The 18,252-nt window shown below is 35.6% G+C and overlaps 1 long non-coding RNA gene across 1 annotated transcript; it reads left to right on the top strand.

The window, feature by feature from the left end:
• Positions 1-8,472: 8,472 nt before the first annotated feature.
• On the top strand, positions 8,473-9,857 carry LOC145774130 (uncharacterized). The gene is made up of 3 exons (XR_014290005.1): positions 8,473-8,574; positions 8,677-8,786; positions 9,791-9,857. It is a non-coding gene; the product is annotated as an uncharacterized LOC145774130 (long non-coding RNA).
• The last annotated feature ends 8,395 nt before the right edge of the window (positions 9,858-18,252 follow it).

Below are 18,252 nucleotides of genomic sequence, written 5' to 3'. Positions count from 1 at the left end.
AAAACTTCACTCTGTCAATTTCGGTAATTAGCCCTGCATCGAAAGCCTCTACAAGTATACGAAGCTACCAGTAATAACTTATCAAGGCTTTGTCAGTCCGAGGATAAAGATTCAAAATGAAACCAAGATGCTGGGGAAGTCTGCGGCAAATTGTTCGCGATAACATATTCTGAGAAATATATCCATAACACTGCATTACGTTGTCAATTCCTCTGGCAACCGCATGGCCAGAATGTCACCCTGAACGCATTAATGCACGTATCAATCAACTGCCCAGAACTGCTTAGGCGTACTGAAGAGGGTGCGCAAAAGATAGTTGAGATGTGACAAAAGTCCACAGAGATGACATGCCCAACAAGTATGACAGAGTATGACGTGAAAAGAACCTGCCAATTCGTTAAATGAGGATGAAATAAATGTTGATGGACGAGAACCTGAATTTTCGTAAAATGAGATTGAAACTGAAATTATGTTTTGTAAAATGTGCACTGACATTAATAAATAATTCGTTTTAGGAGCTATATGATTATATTATTTTTACATAGCCTACTTAGATGAAATAGTTGTGATCTCTTGAAATTCTTTAGCAGTTATCCAAATTAAAGCTTAAAAAAACTTGCTGTGACGGTATGACATTCTTTTAATTAAAATATCAAATTTGAACAACAATTTGGAATTCACCGAAACAAAGCAAATCCAAATTTCAAGCGAAATTTTATTAGTAAAATTCCAAAAGAAACAGTAAACAGAAAATAATACAACCAGTAGGCTATTTGTGCCCTTTAATTGCCTACAGCGTGCATGAAGTGTATCACATTTGTTACAGAAACAAATGTTTGTTTGTCCAACTCATTATTATCAACATTTTTTTTTTCGCATTGAAGGTTGGAAGCAAAAAAAACGCCGTATTTTATCCAATTGAGAATGCAAAAATGTGAACTTTTGAGATAATTTAGTCATTTCGCTAATTCATTACTGTATGTTTTACTTGAACCAAGCTTATTTATTTGCATGTTTAGGTTACAGGAAGTACCAATCCAGAAATAGTAGAAGAATTATACTTTCCTATACAGCCTTCAGCAGTTAAGATTGATGTGGGACCTTTCACAGTTACCATTCCTAAAAGCACTGTTGCCAAAGCTCTGAGCGGCAGTAGCAGGCCGAATTACCTGAAAGTCACTTTCATGATATACTACAATGATGGCATGTTTAAATCAAACGATAACGTTAGCTCGGTAAGAAGTATTCAGTTTTTGCATAAAATTTACGACAACTAGAGATTACTATGCTTTATTAAAAACAGCTTTAGGATCAAGAGCATAGCCTGCCGATGGAGGCAGAGGGGCGGAAAAACGACATCAACTTTTATATTTCTCATTGGATCGATTTTGTTATAAACTTACCTTTCACAAATTTCCATTTAACTCAGTGGGGATAATACGTACAGTTAAGTACATTAAATATCGTAATTGTAACAAAAGAGATTATTGCAGCCATACAAAAACTTGCTGTGATCAAAAACGGCTTTGACTCTGGACTGATCGTAAAGGTTTTTCATACTTGCGGTTTGCAATAGGTCGCCATCATTATTGTCTGCATTTTAGTTCATTAATTCAGGGATTTTAAAAGTGGATTCCACGGAACTCTTTGGAGTTCCGTAAAAGGGCTGAAGTGTTCCAGGAACGACTAAATAGTTTTGAGTAAAAACAATTTAACATTTTCGTTAAACCTTTAAGCACAGATCAGTAGCATAAGAAATGCAAATACGGCATATTGCACTGCCACAGGCGATCACAGTGTTTTGCTGCATATGCATAGGTCACTGAACATACAGCAATTTGGCAATGTAATCATTGCGTCTAAAAGGACATAAACGTTCGTTCCTGCTTTCAACACCGTAGAGGCTATTGGATTCTTTCACTCCAGTCACGTAGGGAAATCCTTCAACAGTACCCAGTCTTCTGCAGTGTCCAACCTCCGGTTTCACGGCATTGCATTTTGATTTTATGCTTTAACCCTATCTGTAGCGACACGGGGTTTTATGAGGACGCCCCACTATAGTAATGAAATATTTCACAGAAGGAAATATGCTAGAAATGTGAAATTTCTTGACTTTTAGTTTTTATTGTTTTCGAATTTTTTAAACCTAAACTGGTCATTTTTCTACCTTCCTGCCATTCACAATAAGCATTTCGTCTCAAGTAGCTAGACATTTTCGTGCAATGCTAGATATATATAATTTAATGTAAGTGCAATATTATAAATGTTAGTGCAATTACTTTGAAATGTAAAAACGCTCAAAAATACCTTATATTTATGAGAAAAAGTAATTTTTTGTTTAGTTTAGCATTACTTTATGTTATAATTCAAAATTTCAATTTTGAAGCTATTTTTGGGAACGTACAATAGAATAAAAACTGACTTTCTGAAGTCTATTCATCTCCAACAATTAATTTCAATAAATTTGTTGGATAAAAAATTAATTTCTATACGCACAATACACATGGCTATCATTTTGTAAAATAGTTTGGCTCTGTGATTTTCATAGCTCCCGTTATTAGCGATTAATTAGCACGGGGCTAAGATAGCCTGTGACATGCTTTTCGCGTACGAAAAAAGCTCGTATTAAGGTAGGGTTAATGGTTTTAAGATAAAGCCACGTGACCAACGATATTTCAATTGCAATCCTTATCGGATGCAGGGAGGCGATTGTCCTCCCTTAAAATGAACGAAAGTTATTTTATTCAAGGTGTATTTTCAAGGTAGGATTGATGTACATGTAGACTTCCAAATCATTGTGTTCTGATGAAATCGCCCTCCCCTTCTAAGGCACTTACTGGATCCGCCCCTAGCTACCACTGGGAGCTTGAGAAAAATATGTCAAATTTTAAGAATTTTTTTATTGTTTTACATAGGCTAAAGAAGAAAACAATGTTCATCAAGTTTATCAAATATTCAGCGATGCCGCTGTGAATAGGGTACCCGGTCGTTTGGTCGACAGTCATTTGGTCGACAGACATTTGGTCGTCAGGACGTTTGGTCGACAGACATTTGGTCGACAGACATTTGGTCGACAGGACATTTGGTCGACAGACATTTGGTCGACAGACATTTGGTCGACAGGACATTTGGTCGACAGACATTTGGTCGACAGAGATTTGGTCGACAGACATTTGGTCGACAGACATTTGGTCGACAGACATTTGGTCGACAGATATTTGGTCGACAGGACGTTTGGTCGACAGACATTTGGTCGACAGGACGTTTGGTCGACAGACATTTGGTCGACCAGACATTTGGTCGACAGACATTTGGTCGACAGACATTTGGTCGACAGGACGTTTGGTCGACAGGACATTTGGTCGACTGGACATTTGGTCGACAGAACGATTCATTTTAGGGTTAGGGTTAACTAACCCTAACCTAACTTAACCTAACCTAACCTAACCTAACCCTAACCCTAACCTAAATGTCCTGTCGACCAAATGTCTTGTCGACCAAATGTCTTGTTGACCAAATGTCTTGTCGACCAAATGTCTTGTCGACCAAATGCCTGTCGACCAAATGTCTGTCGACCAAATGTCTGTCGACCAAACGTCCTGTCGACCAAATGTCTGCCGACCAAACGACCGGCCACGGTGAATAGGTAGCCTATAGTCTTATTTATTACGTCTAGGCAAAAGCATAACTGCAGCAGTTTGACAGTAACAGCTTGTTTTGTTTAAAATGGCGTCGTTGACACTGTTGGAACCTTGTGGAGTATAGAATAAAGCTGTGAGCTTACAATTCGGTGAGATACGTGCGTAGATTCTCATCAGGAAGTACTTAAATCTTACGTACGTGTCGAAAACGTTTGAGTTGATATTTTGATGTGTTATATCTCTTTGTAATAAAAAACGTTAAACCGGCAAAAGTTACTTTGTTTTGTTTGTCTATGGTTCAACAAAGCAAACTCTCTACCAAAGTTTTATAATTTAAACTACATTATCAAAATGTCATGCATCAAATATTTCTTATGTTCACCAGATTCTATCGGTCAAAATAGAGACCAACGCCACATTGGATAAATTAAAGGATCCCATAAAAATCGCATTTAGAAATGAAACTTCAGAATACGGCCAAATCGACGGCACCAGGGAAACCGGGGACATTGCTACTGTGGTAAGCGAAAACAATGAAACAATTGCAGAATAACGCTTCTATCAATATTAGGGCTAAGCCTGCATTCAAGTAAAGCATTTTTGATTATTTAAGTAATAAGTAAAGATTAAACATATACTCGAGTTAGCCTACTTAAGAATTTTAAGTAATAAGAAAAGTTCAGTTCAGTTTGTTTTTATTTCTGACCATTACAACGAAAAAACAATATTATGTCAAACATAGCAGAGGTCCAGAAAAGTAGAAGCGACAAAACGCGGACGTTATAATGTGCACGATACTAAAACAGAACAATCAGTTTAAAATGCGGCACGGTCGCAACACCTTATTAGAATTTTTTAAAATTAGAAAAAAATGAGAGAAAAATAAATTGGTGATTTTTTTCCTTTAACATTTTATACGAGAGTAAGATAAAAAAACAAAAACAAGACAATAAGACAGTTGCTATATTAATACTAACAAAAAACAAACAAAAAATGATACACTAGATATGATTAAACAGCTTAGATAAATAAACATATTGTTAAAAGCTTTTTTTTAAGTCACGTAAAGTCGTTGACAATACTGGTATTCAGTTAATAGCGTCCTGTTTAGTTGTAATCGTAGGCGTATATGCAACCCGCAAGCCACCGCAGCAGACGGAGTGCTACATGCTCGTAATAGGAGAAGAGAAGGTAATTTGATACACTTTTAACATTTTTGCCTGTTAACTGAAAATTACGTGACACAAACTATTGATTTTAAGCTGAAATGAAAGTCTGATCTCTTACACACTTTTTAAAAACATTTTCACTTTTCTATTTTTGTTACTTTTTTTTTAATTGAAATTTTAAAAACGTCACTCAAATGTATCAATTTACCTTCCACGGAAGGTAAATTGATACACCCGGAAGGTAATTTGATACAGTAAAACTAATAAAGAAATCCCCTTTGACAGCAATGCAATAAATGAAAATTTTACATGTGGTTGGCGTGCTTGGATGTAAAGATGACTGTTGAGGCCTATGTGTGCGGCGAAGCTTTTGCACCTGGATGGACATGGGAAAGATCATTGGCTAGAGTTCTTATTTAAGGGGATGCTTTGCGCTTTTCTCATTTTTTGACAACAGATAGCGTGTAGGCCTACGGAAGCCTATATAATAGTTGTTTCCCAAAGTAGCAGATCTTGTTAATAAAGAATAACTGATTTAAATCAACTCGATCAATGACAACATTTATTACAGTCACAAAAACGAATTTAATATACTGTATCAATTTACCTTCCCCACATGTATCAATTTACCTTTTTCATAAAAAGTTATAAAATTCTGATTTTTGCATGCTTGGATGCACATTGCAGAAAAAACGTCACATGCCCTTGAAGCCTTATCAATGAACTTTCAAATGAGTTTGGTTTCATCTTTCACGAACTTGTCTTTAATTTTCCAGACGAAAATAATCATGAGTTAAAATTTTTACGAAAATACTCAAAAAACACACTTTTACAATTTTATGCCATAAAAACACGAGTTAGCTGCATGGTGCAATTTTTGTAGGCATTATTTTCACAGATCTTCCACCTAATGACAATATTTTTGACTAATATTATTTGTACATTTCTGTAGGGGGGTGTATCAAATTACCTTCCGTATCAAATTACCTTCCCTTCCCCTATTGTAAGCGCTCTTGAAACATCTTACAGAAACTAGATTAAGAGAACGTTTAGCCGTCGTCAGTGTAGCTCAGCGGTCCAAAGTTAGGAAGGCAGCAACCTCGACGAGGTACTTGGTTCGATTTTACCCCCACCACCACTTTTTCTCTTCATTATCAAAGTTCAAAGCAAGAATCAACTCTCTGGCCGACCCCCAGAAGAGTCACAACGACTGCAGTCAACTGGTCTACAAAAAAAAAATCTGCAATGTAGGCGAGTATAAAAAGTTTCGTTGTAAAAGAAGTAGGTTTATAAGCATAATTGTGATATCCTCATAGTGAAACTTTTTGCCGATATTGTATTGGCAAAGTGATCCGTTACAATGTGACATTTACTTGGTAATAGTAAAGTTTAAACAAAAGTAATCAGTCAAAGGAACAGAAGGGCATCAAGAGTACATGTCTAACACGGTCGAAAACTTTATTGTAGTCCAGAAAGCAGAAGTACAGGTCTTCCCTGTGTTCTTGTGTTCTATCGACCTCTCAGCAAGTGTCCTGATTAGAAATGTGGTGTTTCTAGTTCTTTTGTCTTTCACAAACCCGCATGGCACATTTGAGATTTCGGGATTGATACATCTGCGTAGTCGATGGAGTAAAACGGTCAGAAAATGTTTGATGGCATGACTCATTACTGATTGTGCGATGTAGTTAGGAATCGATCGCCCCGGACTTCTTTGGTAATGTGATGACGATCGATTTTAAAAGGTCTTCCGCAATATTTCCTCTGTCATAAATTTCATTTGCGAGTTTAAACAACTTTTTTATACCAAAAGCGTCTAGAGCCATAAGGGTTTCTGCATGTACAGCGTCAGGTCCTCGACCTTTTTTCAATTTGGCTTTATTTTTCCATGACGTATTTCACTTTCTAAAGTCGGTGGACCATCCATCTCTTTCGATATTGCTGGTTTGCTTCCACGAGCATCGTCGAACAAGTTCCTGATATATTCGGCCCATCTCTTCAGGATATCATCTTTCTCCAACAAGATGTTACCATTCTTGGCTTTGATTCAGCCTATGCAAGAGTGCACAGAGTTCTTTTGAATCTTCTTCACTTGGATGTGAGCAATGGATGGTCTACGCTTAACCTCGTCACACTGTTGGTTCCACCATCGTTCTGTCAGTTGCTTACATCGAATTTTTATTTTCTTATTTAGTGAGTTGAAATTTCTTAGATCTTTCTTCGAATCTCTTCTCTTATCTATGAACTTTAGAACTTCCTCAGTCATCTATTCTTGATTGGCAGCTTTTGGTTTGTGCGATATAACTACTTCGACCGATTCTGTGATGGCAGTACAAAAGAGCTGTCCATTTTGAAGACAAGTCGCCCGAGCTTTCTTAACTCATAATTGAGTCACACAGGGCAGCGTACCTGTTCTTGACTTCTACGTTGTAGTCGGATTGTAATTGGGAGTTTGACAATAACTGCTCCTAGTATAGTTTCGGAGAGTTTGGTTGTTTGTTTATTGAGTTTTTACGTAGTTTTACCCGGAGCATGGCAAAGCCTTTACTGATGTTTACTGTCGTGTACTGCGACTGACAAGGCGAATAAACTGAAATGGTGTCTGCAGTTACATTCAATACTTCCTGCTATTTTATTGCTGGTCAATCCCATACATATTTTTGAAGACGTGAACGTCATAAATTTAGTTAAGAAGTGTTTACGACAAACACTAATTTTTCATGTACAGTGTGGTAACAATTATTTTAAGTCTATTGTTAACGTATAAGCATAGTTTATATTTAAGTATAAGAATGGTTTGTTTATAATTTGAATTGAGATTAAGGCTGTCTAACTGCTTGATGAAAGTTCTATTTATCTCATTTGGCTACCTGACTCCATGAACTAATTTCCACACAATTGTTATTCGAGTTATAATTTTAAGTTATCAGAAGGTGTTCATATAATATTGTAGGTCTCTAACACAAATTGAATTTAAACGTTACAGAATAGTGAAATTACAGAACAGGGAAACATAATCACAAATTATTACATTTTATCTCAATCAATTTAACGTTTTCTCAGGTGAGCTGAGCTGGTCCGACTGAGCTGGTTTGATGTGAGCTTTCGTCAAAGGGCGAACCAACCCTTTTATTTTCTGTTCCCTTTTTTCTATTTACTTCGGGAGCAGTTTACATGGAAAATTACAGAATGTTTAGGAAATAAATTTAGGTTAAACTAGTTTACAATAGTAAAAAAAAGGGAAACTTATATGATGAAATAATCGATCGCTACAACAGCATTATGAAGTGTTTCCATTGAGCTCCGAGTAATAATGATCATGTCTTATTTTCTACCCATTGCGACAAAATACAGTAGGCCTACACTGCAATCATAGATGCAATATAACAGGAAGCAGCGAAGGGATGCATATTGCATAGTCTTGGAGTCAACTGCTCTTATTATTTAGGCATGCCAATTTCCAAGTGTCTTTGCGAGACAGCCGCGCGCTCTGGAGCTGTGTCGAACCCCCCTCCTTTCGAACGTCAGTAAGAGCTCCTGTAATAACCGAGTCAAATGTTCTTTGTCTGGCTTCACAACTCTAACCTACAGTATGTTACCACAGTAGAAATACATTTTTTTTTCAGAATGAACAACAAGAAAAAAAGTGCATTTTTTGGGATTTCAACACATCAAGTTGGTCTGACAAAGGTTCGTGTGTAATCCTTTCTGAAGGCGAACCTCCAGTGTGCAAGTATAAACATACCACCAACTTTGCTCTACTTTTGGTAAGTGCACTTACCGTTGCTAAACGAAATACATTTGTCTGGCCTGGTATCTATTTACGGTACATCAACAACAGACCACAGACCGATTTCCATTTCTTGCAGAACATTTACAAGAAGCCTGCTGACATAGTACTGAACATTTTTGGCAAAGTCGGCTGCATACTGACAGTAATTGCACTCACGGCAACTGTGATTCTTTATTCGTTGAACAAGTAAGTCGTTAGAGTGAGTCGTTACTAGTAGGCCTAGTTACAGTACTTGTTACAAGTAAACCGTTGAAAGAAAGTGGTTCTTGACTCATTGGCTGTGTGGTTATCAATTCAAATTTGAGCCATTGATGAATTGAATTTGGGCGGCACAACTTTTGATTGCAGTGGAATTGTACAGAAGCTAAAAGCATGGCAAGATTGCAAGATGGCTGCAAAGAAAAGTCTCAAATAAACATTGAATTTTGGACCTTAGCAAAATTGATTTGAAAAACACGGCTCCAAGAACATTGTAAAATTATATGCAATTTTTCACCAATAAACAAATAAAAATATATATTTGTATCATCAATTCACACTACTTCTTGTAAAGAGCATGTTGAAAGAAACTCTATTAAAGGGAAAACATTGATGTAATTTTTAACAACATTAGAATTCTACTGTTACCAGTCAGTGACGCGGGAGTTATTTTATTTCGAAGGGACCAAGCGGTTGAACAAAAACATTTTTGAGGTGAAGTTTAATTCTCGAAGGCTTTAGAAGATCTTATTCCGAGGGAGACAAAATGAAATTTGAGCAGGCAGGAGTCTTGGCTATTGCACAGGCCTACAGAGAATTCAGCTCAACATTGCATCAAATCTTTTTTACGCTCTGTGCATTCAGAAAAAGTATCCACCGATCAAAATAGTTTTATCTAAAGCATGAAGTTTCACATTAAATTTCTAATCACTATAACCCAATGCACAGCTTATCAACAAAATTGATTATTAAAACAATTCTATTGCTGTAGCCTAATTTGCAGTTTTTAGACCACATATATTTTGGGTACTTCTATTGCAAATTATCTAACCATTATAACCCAATGCACAACTTATCAACAAAATTGATTACCAAAACAATTCTATTGCTGTAACTTGTAATTTTTAGACCATATATTTTGGGTGCTTCTATTGCAGTAGGTCTATTGTTGGGTTACCTTCTGCGTAAAAACAATATTTTACAATTTGCAGAAAACTAAGGTCACATATAGCGACAAAGATTCAGATCCACATTTTCTCCAACCTTATCGTAGCATACGTGATATTTCTAGCCGGACTTGACAATGCTGTTCAAAACTTCACATCTTGTGCTGTTGTGACAGTATTACTTCACTACACCTTTCTTGTGAGCTTCATTTGGATGGCCTTGTACAGCTGGAAGCTATACAAGTCTTTGGTCATGGTGAGTGTACTATATAGCATGGTTAGTCACTAGCTTGCTTTGGTGTTACATAAAGCAAGATGTTCTTTCTTGTCAAGACCAAAAAAGGTTAATACTTGCCTTACATGGAAATCAATATCATTTTATGTATAACAAAAATTAGCAGTTGATGTACGTTGTTATAAAAACTTGTCTAATGTAGACCTTTATCGCGAAATGATCCAGTAACTTACCTTTTAATACCGTACTGTGATAAAAACAAAACAAAAAAACGTTTTCATAAAAGTATAGCTCTAATATAACACTTTGTATAAGTTCCAAGCATAAGTTCTCACACTTTGCATAAGTTCTAGTTACAATGCAATTGAAGTGTCGCATACCTGCAACCTTTTCAGTTCTTTTGGTACGACGGAATAGAAATGTATCTGAGTAGTAGTGAGTACGTTGTTCCATTGCTCAGACAAAAAATAATACAGTTTCGGGAAAGAGTTTGCTTTTTTATACCAAAGACAGGCAAGACACAACAATAACACAGGGTTGAGCATTACAATAGTATATTACATATTTACAAATAGTTCAACATTCAAACGTTTTCGGCTTAACTTAAATGAAAAAAAAATAAAAAATAAAAATAAAAAATAAAAAAATTTGATGTGGACGTTTTTCTTATTTATAAAGCATTTAAAATTAGTTCGTATTTTCAACTAAAGTCCCAGACGCCTTCGTCTCTCTGCTCAAATGTCGTATACAGTTTTACATGTCCGTGTGATTCGGCATTGACGTACATTGGTATGTCCACCAGACATTTGACCACGAGAGTACGGGAGCATCTGAACTTTAGAGACTTAAAGAAAAGTGCCATCAAAGACCATATCATGGATTGTTCTTTTTGCCAGATCGAAAATTCTCTACTGACTCATTTAAAATTTTACGCAAAGGCAAATCCCAATTTGACACAAAAATTCAGGAAGCACTTTTAATCAAACGCTACAACCCAAATTTAAACAAACAATTATTTGCGGGAGGCGCCTCCATTCTTCTCAGCATTTACTAGTGTATCACGTATCCCGTGGTGCAAATTCATTTGTAAGTTAGTCACGCAGTTGCCTTTTCTTAATGTAATTTCTTTTTCGTCTGTCTGTATGTTTTCCACTCTATTGCTTTTAATCGTTGCGTGTTTCTCGATGCTTTTAGTTAGTTGTTTAGTTAGTTAGCTACGGTAGTTACTGTCAAGAAGTGAAATTTATTGTATTTTATAAATAGCCTATTTGCAGATTCCTGATGAGGGCTTAAGTTAAGCCAAAAACGTTTTAATGTTGAACTATTTATAAATATGTAATATACTGTTGTAATGCTCAACCCTGTGTTATTGTTGTGTCTTGCCTGTCTTTGGTAGAAAATAATATCATTACTGTTTGATCTTGTAGTATTCGTTTGCAGATTGTTGTGTGTCAATTAATTTGCCGATGTGAAGTTTCATTACTATTTTTTTTGCTGATTTAGGTGTTTCCCGGATCTTCTGAACATTACATGATAAAGGCAGGTGTTGCCGCATATGGAATTCCTGCTCTAATCATTGCAGTTTCTGCTGCACTTACTTTTGGGCATTTTGACCCCTCTAAAAATGAACAATTTTGTGCTGATCGTAAGTTGTTATAAATTATTTTATGGCTTTGTCTTTAAGGTTTGGTAGGGTTAGTTAAAAGCAGGGCTGTGGAGTCGGGTGAAACATATACGACTCCGATTGCTTGATTTATAACCGGCCTTCTCCAGCTGCAGTGTTTTCCAGATTTTTTATTTATTTTTCATTAAGTTGTGATCGAAACTGAAACGACGACGTACACAAAAACTAACAAGAACATCGACTTAACTAAACATATACATATAAAAACTAACCCTAACATATACTTTTATTTTCTTGGAAAGTTTTAGAGTGCAATACGAAGAACAAGACACAATGTTTTGAAGAATGATTTTAAACAAAAATATTACTGTATTGTTAATTGTTTTGTATTGACAACTCTGACTCTGGACACGTCAAAATCTTTCCGACTCCACGATTCAACAACCTTGGTTAAAAATAGCGCTTGATTTGCATAGTTATGTAACTGAGTATAGTACAGTAATTTCCAAGTCAACCTCTGCATGAACAAGACTTACTAAAACTGTTAAATTAATTTATGCTACTAGTTTTATACACCTTTACTGCAATCGTAAAACAACACCTAAAATCTCTTAACTGTTGGTTAAAAAAAGCACAAAGTTTCCGTTTTTCAAAAAACAACTTAAATCGTATTAAAGTTTGAAAATGTTAAAGGAGAGGTAATAATATGATATCCCCCCATAGCTGTGTTAAGACCTGTATTAGTCCAGGGGACAAAATAAATTTGAGCCTCCTACAGGCAAGATCTCTGATAATATAGTGTGTATTTTCACTGCATCGATGTGAAAAGGTGGTTTATTTTAGACTCCCTGGCCAGTTTGAAAAACAGCACAAATGTAGAAATGTAGGCTTGGCTAAGTGATAGCAAACACAGGTTCGTTGTGTCATAGCTACACGTCTTTTGCTTGGAATGAAAACCAAAAGCAAGATTTTTAATAAAAAATACTAGCAATGGTCATGAACATAGGGGTCATTCAACCCAGAACGCACATCACACAGTAAAAGCTAGCATGAAAATTTGGCATGCTCATTAATTTAACTTATCTTTTTTTTTAATCGGACGAAAATTGACAAATACGAGATTTAATTTGCTCAGCTCCATTTAAAAACGAATTTTCCCTAAAATTACAGTTATTTGAAATTTTGCTAACCTATTATTTTTAAATACTTAGGCGTAACAAAGCAAAACACTTTGGAGGGGCAACAAAAATTGGCTTTAACAAAAAAAACATTTCAACACTTTTACGAAGTGGTTATTAGGTTATTTTGTCAAGTAGGTTTCAACCACTCCATTGTAAGCTCATGCACAATAAACCTAAAGAAAACTCAAAGCAAAGAACATACATTCTAAACCTAACTACTAACATTGTACCAAACCACAAACATCAAGTGAAGAACCGAAAGACAATTAACTGAAAAAACATTAACTGACAACCGCAACCACACTTCTAACACCACTGATCACAGATCAAAAAAAATACCAGAGAATACTGAGAGCGAAGAACATGCATACTAAAACCACTAACTAACGCTGTACCATCATCTGTCTTGCTAACATTACCAACACATGATCGTTCCATTTCAATCAGTAGTTTACTACAAGTGACTCTGCACCAAACAATTTACAAAAAAAGATTGGCCGAACCACACTCCTATCAGAATGAAAGTTTAAAACAGCACAGAAAACACATTGTTAGCGAAACATAAAAGTCTGTTATCTGTGGGCCCCTTGCGATGGTTGGCCCCTTGGCCCCCCTTCACACAGCACTGTATCTGCCCTTGCCTGAACCGCAAAATGAAGATAATAGTTCAACTGCAAGCGTACAGTCAAATTACCGTCTTCTTCAATTGGTTTAGTTTAATATTCTTTTGTTTATTGCAGCTTGACTAAATCGATTGTCTACTTTATAGCTGGAACTTTAACACCCGTGCGATGGAGGTCTTACTATGTGGCTGATAATATGTGTTGGTTGGATAGAACAACTCTTTTATCATCGTTTTTTGCTATTATTTGTATTATTATGGCAAATAATTTGATCGTGGTTATTGTCATTGCAAAGAAAGTCATTTTTAAGCGATTGGAGGTATGTTACCACAACGCAACTGAATGTGGCTCAACTTTAGGCTTATCTATATTTTTCGTATAGGCCTACCAAACTTTAGCCCTATAACTTTTTTAATTACGGTAATATTTATTTTCTGTGTAAGAGAACCGGAGTCTAAGTATTTACAGCTTGGTATTTTAGTAGTCCAAACGAAAAAATGTTTCCAGTAGAAAAATGTTTATCAAGATATTAATTGATCTTCATTTGTAAAAAGAAGACAAAATGTATTCTTTATGATTTGAAAACTGACAATGCTTGAATAGCCTACTTGAATAAGTTATCTTGTTAAAAGTTAGATTTTGATCTTCCTTAATCGTTCAGATAAGGTCAACGGCATTGAAGAAAAGTAAGGCAAAGCAGCTCTTTATGGTTGTTACCATGTCTATCACACTTGGTCTCTCGTGGATTGTTGGCTTATTTCTACTCATCACACCGGAACCAGCATTTCAGAAAATTTTCAGCTGGATCTTTGTACTTTTCACGTCACTCCAAGTGAGTAATTTGTTGTTGGAGGTTGTCTTGAGACACGTACCTTAAGAAGAAACTTTTTTGTTTTTTTTGCTGCCATAGATTCACTGCAGGCTGTTGCAGTCAATGTGAAATGACACTTGTTAGTCTGTTTGATTTGATTCTAAAATTCTCAAACCTTTTTCGGTGTGACTCATTCAAGAAGAAAATGTTTAAGTATGCGATGCGTCAGTGATGGTTGGTGACAAAATTAGCAAGGACACACACTGACAAAGTTGCATGCAGTGATGATAAAAAACACATACAGTAGCCTACTTACCAATGTGCAAAGTGTGGCGTTTTTCTTTAAACAACCAACTTTCACAGTGATAACAGCCACTACCAGAGGTATGGTAGGCTATCAAATTCTTTATTTGACTGTAAGAAATGTTGTCATTGATTTAATTGATTTAAATAAGTTGTTCCTCTTTAACTAAAGCTGTAACTTTGGGAAACAACTATTATATACGCTTTCGTAGGCCTACACGCTATCTGCTGTCAAAAGCGTAAAATGAGAACAGCGTAAAGCACCCCCTTGAATAAGAACTCCAGCCAATCATCCTTGCCATGTCCATCCCGCTGCAGAAGCTTCGCGGCACACATGGACCTTAACAGTCATCTTTGCACCCAAGCATGTCAACCACATATTAAATTTTCATTTATTGCTTTGCTGTCAAAGGGGATTTCTGTGTTAGTTTTACTGTAACAAATTACCTTCCAGGTGTATCAATTTACCTTCCGTGGAAGGTAAATTGATATATTAGAGTGACCTTTTTAAAATTTATATTAAAAAAAAGTAACAAAAATAGAAAAGTGAAAATGTTTTTAAAAAGTGTGTAAGGGATTAGACTTTCATTTTAGCTTAAAATCAATAGTTTGTGTCACGTAATTTTTGATTACCAGGAAAAAATGTTAAAAGTGTATCAAATTACCTTCCCTTCCCCTACACCAGTATGGCGATGACAATAGCCGTGTAGCAATGCTGGATATGGCTATTTTACAATCAATATGATGTATAGCTTACGATTACAAATCATCTCTTTATACTAAGAATGACACAGCAGGCAGGTGTTTGGCCTCAACATAACTGCTTAATAAACCCAAATTCCAAACACCGCTTGCGACTGGATATCGCTACTTTATCGACCGTTGTGATAATATGTAAAGTTTGCGAGTTAGCATGCTTTCAGTGGTGGTTGATGATTACAAAGGACTCAGACCAATTGCGGCTTTAATCATAAAATCATAAATTTGCATTAAATCTTACAATAATTTAACTTCATTAAGTTTTATATTTTATATAAATTCAATTCAGCCTTTGTATTTTTTGAATAGAAGTTGTAACCTTAATTTTTCCCGTACCTAAGTAAAATAGACAATAATGGCACATTGTGGTTATCATGTAAATCATGTAGCCTACTACAGTGTTATAATAACAAGTAAAATGTACTAGAATATGTTGAGCATTTTCTTCAGGCTCTCTTCGAATAATATAATATTTTACTTTCTTGTGGTGAAAGATGCCCATGGACAATGGCAACGATGCACTAAGGCGTAGTCATGCTTAATTTTAATACCTCTCTTTTGATACAGGGACAAACTTATATTAAACTCGAACAATTTTTTACAGATTATCAATTAAATGATTATGGATTAGAAAGCAAATACTAACTACACGACACAATAGCCTATCAATATATGCTTGTATTGCTTGTACACTTGTACAGAACGCTAACCAACCTAATCATGCGTGTCGCAACTAGCCTAGTGCAGTAGGCTTCATGTTAAAAGCATCACATCTACAAAGTTCATTTTTTTGTTGCTTCAGGGAATCCTTGTCTTCTATTTGATTTGCATCAGACGACGTGACATGTTTGAGTTTTGGTTCCATCCACTGATGAGCGTCTTCTCCAGCAGGGATGGATCTTCGAAGTTTTCTGTAATGGAACTAAATAATCCAGCAAAAACGACCAAAAACAAAAATGTCTCTTACTCTAAAAGCAAATCAAGTACCGCAGTATAATCCGCTTGGGCATAAGAACAGTTTATCAAACTTTGTTTCAAGCCCTAACAAGGCTATAACCCAAGAAATATATTCTTCTGAAAAACTATTTCAATACATTGCAAACAATATTTAAAATCACCCCTGTTTCAATATAAATTTATTTCCACAATACAGGCACATCTGACAAAGAAATGATTTCCTACAAGTTACTAAACTTCAACGTTGTGTAAACGTTGTGACTCACCAACTTTTTCAGAAAAAGAAAGAAAGTTTTTTGCATCATTCAATGAATGCCAAACATAGTCATTTGCAACGATGAAAACCGCTGCCACAGAATTAGTGACTAATGGCATAGAAAAGGATGCTCTGACGTCTGCAGTTAAAAGTTCAATTTAACAGAAAGATGAAATGACAAAGAAACTGAGAAAAACAGAGAATATGCAAAAAAAACTATTTGCTCTGCCTGTGCGGCATTACAATGAAGTATAGAAGATTTAAAAATGCTATTACTTTCCAAGCCATATTCTTGTGCAAGATTGCAAAATTACGTTTGAAACTATTCTAATATTGCCTTATTGTTTTTCTCACTAACGTGTCCAAGATGAAAATAAATTCTAAATGCAAAAATACCAACACCCCATTGAACCAAGAAAAGTTGGCAGAACTCCACACAGTTGAACACGTAGCAACTTCAACTGTCACTGGGTATCATGGCAATGGCATATGTCCTTGATTGCACTGCCACAAAGACCAACACTTTTTTCCATTACATTTTTGCTTAATCGTTGTATTGCTCTGAAAAGTAGTATTTTCGTCAATTAGCATTTTATTGATTGATTACAGTAATTTGCAAAGCCATCATCGCCGGTTAAAATTGTTCTGTAAATATTGTTTTACTATTGCGGTAAGTTTATAGCGAGCCTGGCATTCAATGAAAAATGTCTTTCATTTGCATTGTAACTTGAACAGTTCAGTCAGCGCAGTGGCAATATATCCATTTTACTTAAACGCCGTTTTTCTGCTTCTAATGTTTAAATTAGAGTTGTGATCGCCCGTTTTAATCGTTTTGATGCTATCGAGTTATCTTACTCAACAAGATAGCTAGCGCTTTGCTGAGGAAACAAATGCTTCTTTAAAGAGTGTGCTTTGCTATGTTGCATGATTTTATTATGACGTATCTTATTCCAACAACTTACCCACTGTAGTGAAATTTATCTTGACAATGGTATTAAAACGTTGTAATACTGTAGTATTCAGACATATTTTTGGGGGGAGGGGCAACGTAAAAAATGTGGGGAGCGATGTCGCCTCAAACCCCTCCGTAGTTACGTTCCTGTATTAGCCTAGGGATGGTTTTGGATACAAAAATCGAAAGAGATAACCAAAACTGTGCGTAAAAGATGGTTTAGCATTGCCGAGAAAATTATCAAGAAGAAAAATACTATTCTTCTTTTGCGGTAAGTGTTTTGCTTCTTTTTTTTAGCAGTTAGTTTTGAGATATCTGATATAATAATTTAATTAACAAAACAGGTAACAAAACCGTCTTGCTACAAGTTTTGTGCTAAATTGAGAAATATTTTTGAAGTAGCTACTCGCATCGTGGTTGCAAATGATTGAGTAATGGTTTCTAAAGCTACTTTGTTTTCATCTTCATTGTTGATACTTTAGTTAAATCTATTTTGTACTTTAGTGTTGCCACTTGAGATTTGACCCAGTGAACAGTTTTCAATCGATTATTATGCATCAATATTGCTACAATTTTAGCGTTCATTGTCTAAATAGTGTTAACTTTGTGCTATTCTTTTTTGCTAATTCATAGATTTGTGCAATATGTAGACTACAGTAGTCCTAAAAGTTTCTGCAGTAATTCTCGGGTAAATACAGTATACAGTATATTGTAAGGTATAATATGCAATACAGCAGAAAACTGCGTTGGATCTTACTTGTTAGCAAAAGCGATTTTACAATTGTGTTTGTAGTCCCTGTGCATTT

The sequence above is a fragment of the Aplidium turbinatum genome, chromosome 7 (genome assembly GCF_918807975.1).
Source record: "Aplidium turbinatum chromosome 7, kaAplTurb1.1, whole genome shotgun sequence".
In the NCBI taxonomy this organism is placed as follows: domain Eukaryota; kingdom Metazoa; phylum Chordata; class Ascidiacea; order Aplousobranchia; family Polyclinidae; genus Aplidium; species Aplidium turbinatum.
The sequence above is the reverse complement of the archived record's forward strand: the minus strand, read 5'-3'. Positions and strand labels throughout refer to the sequence as shown.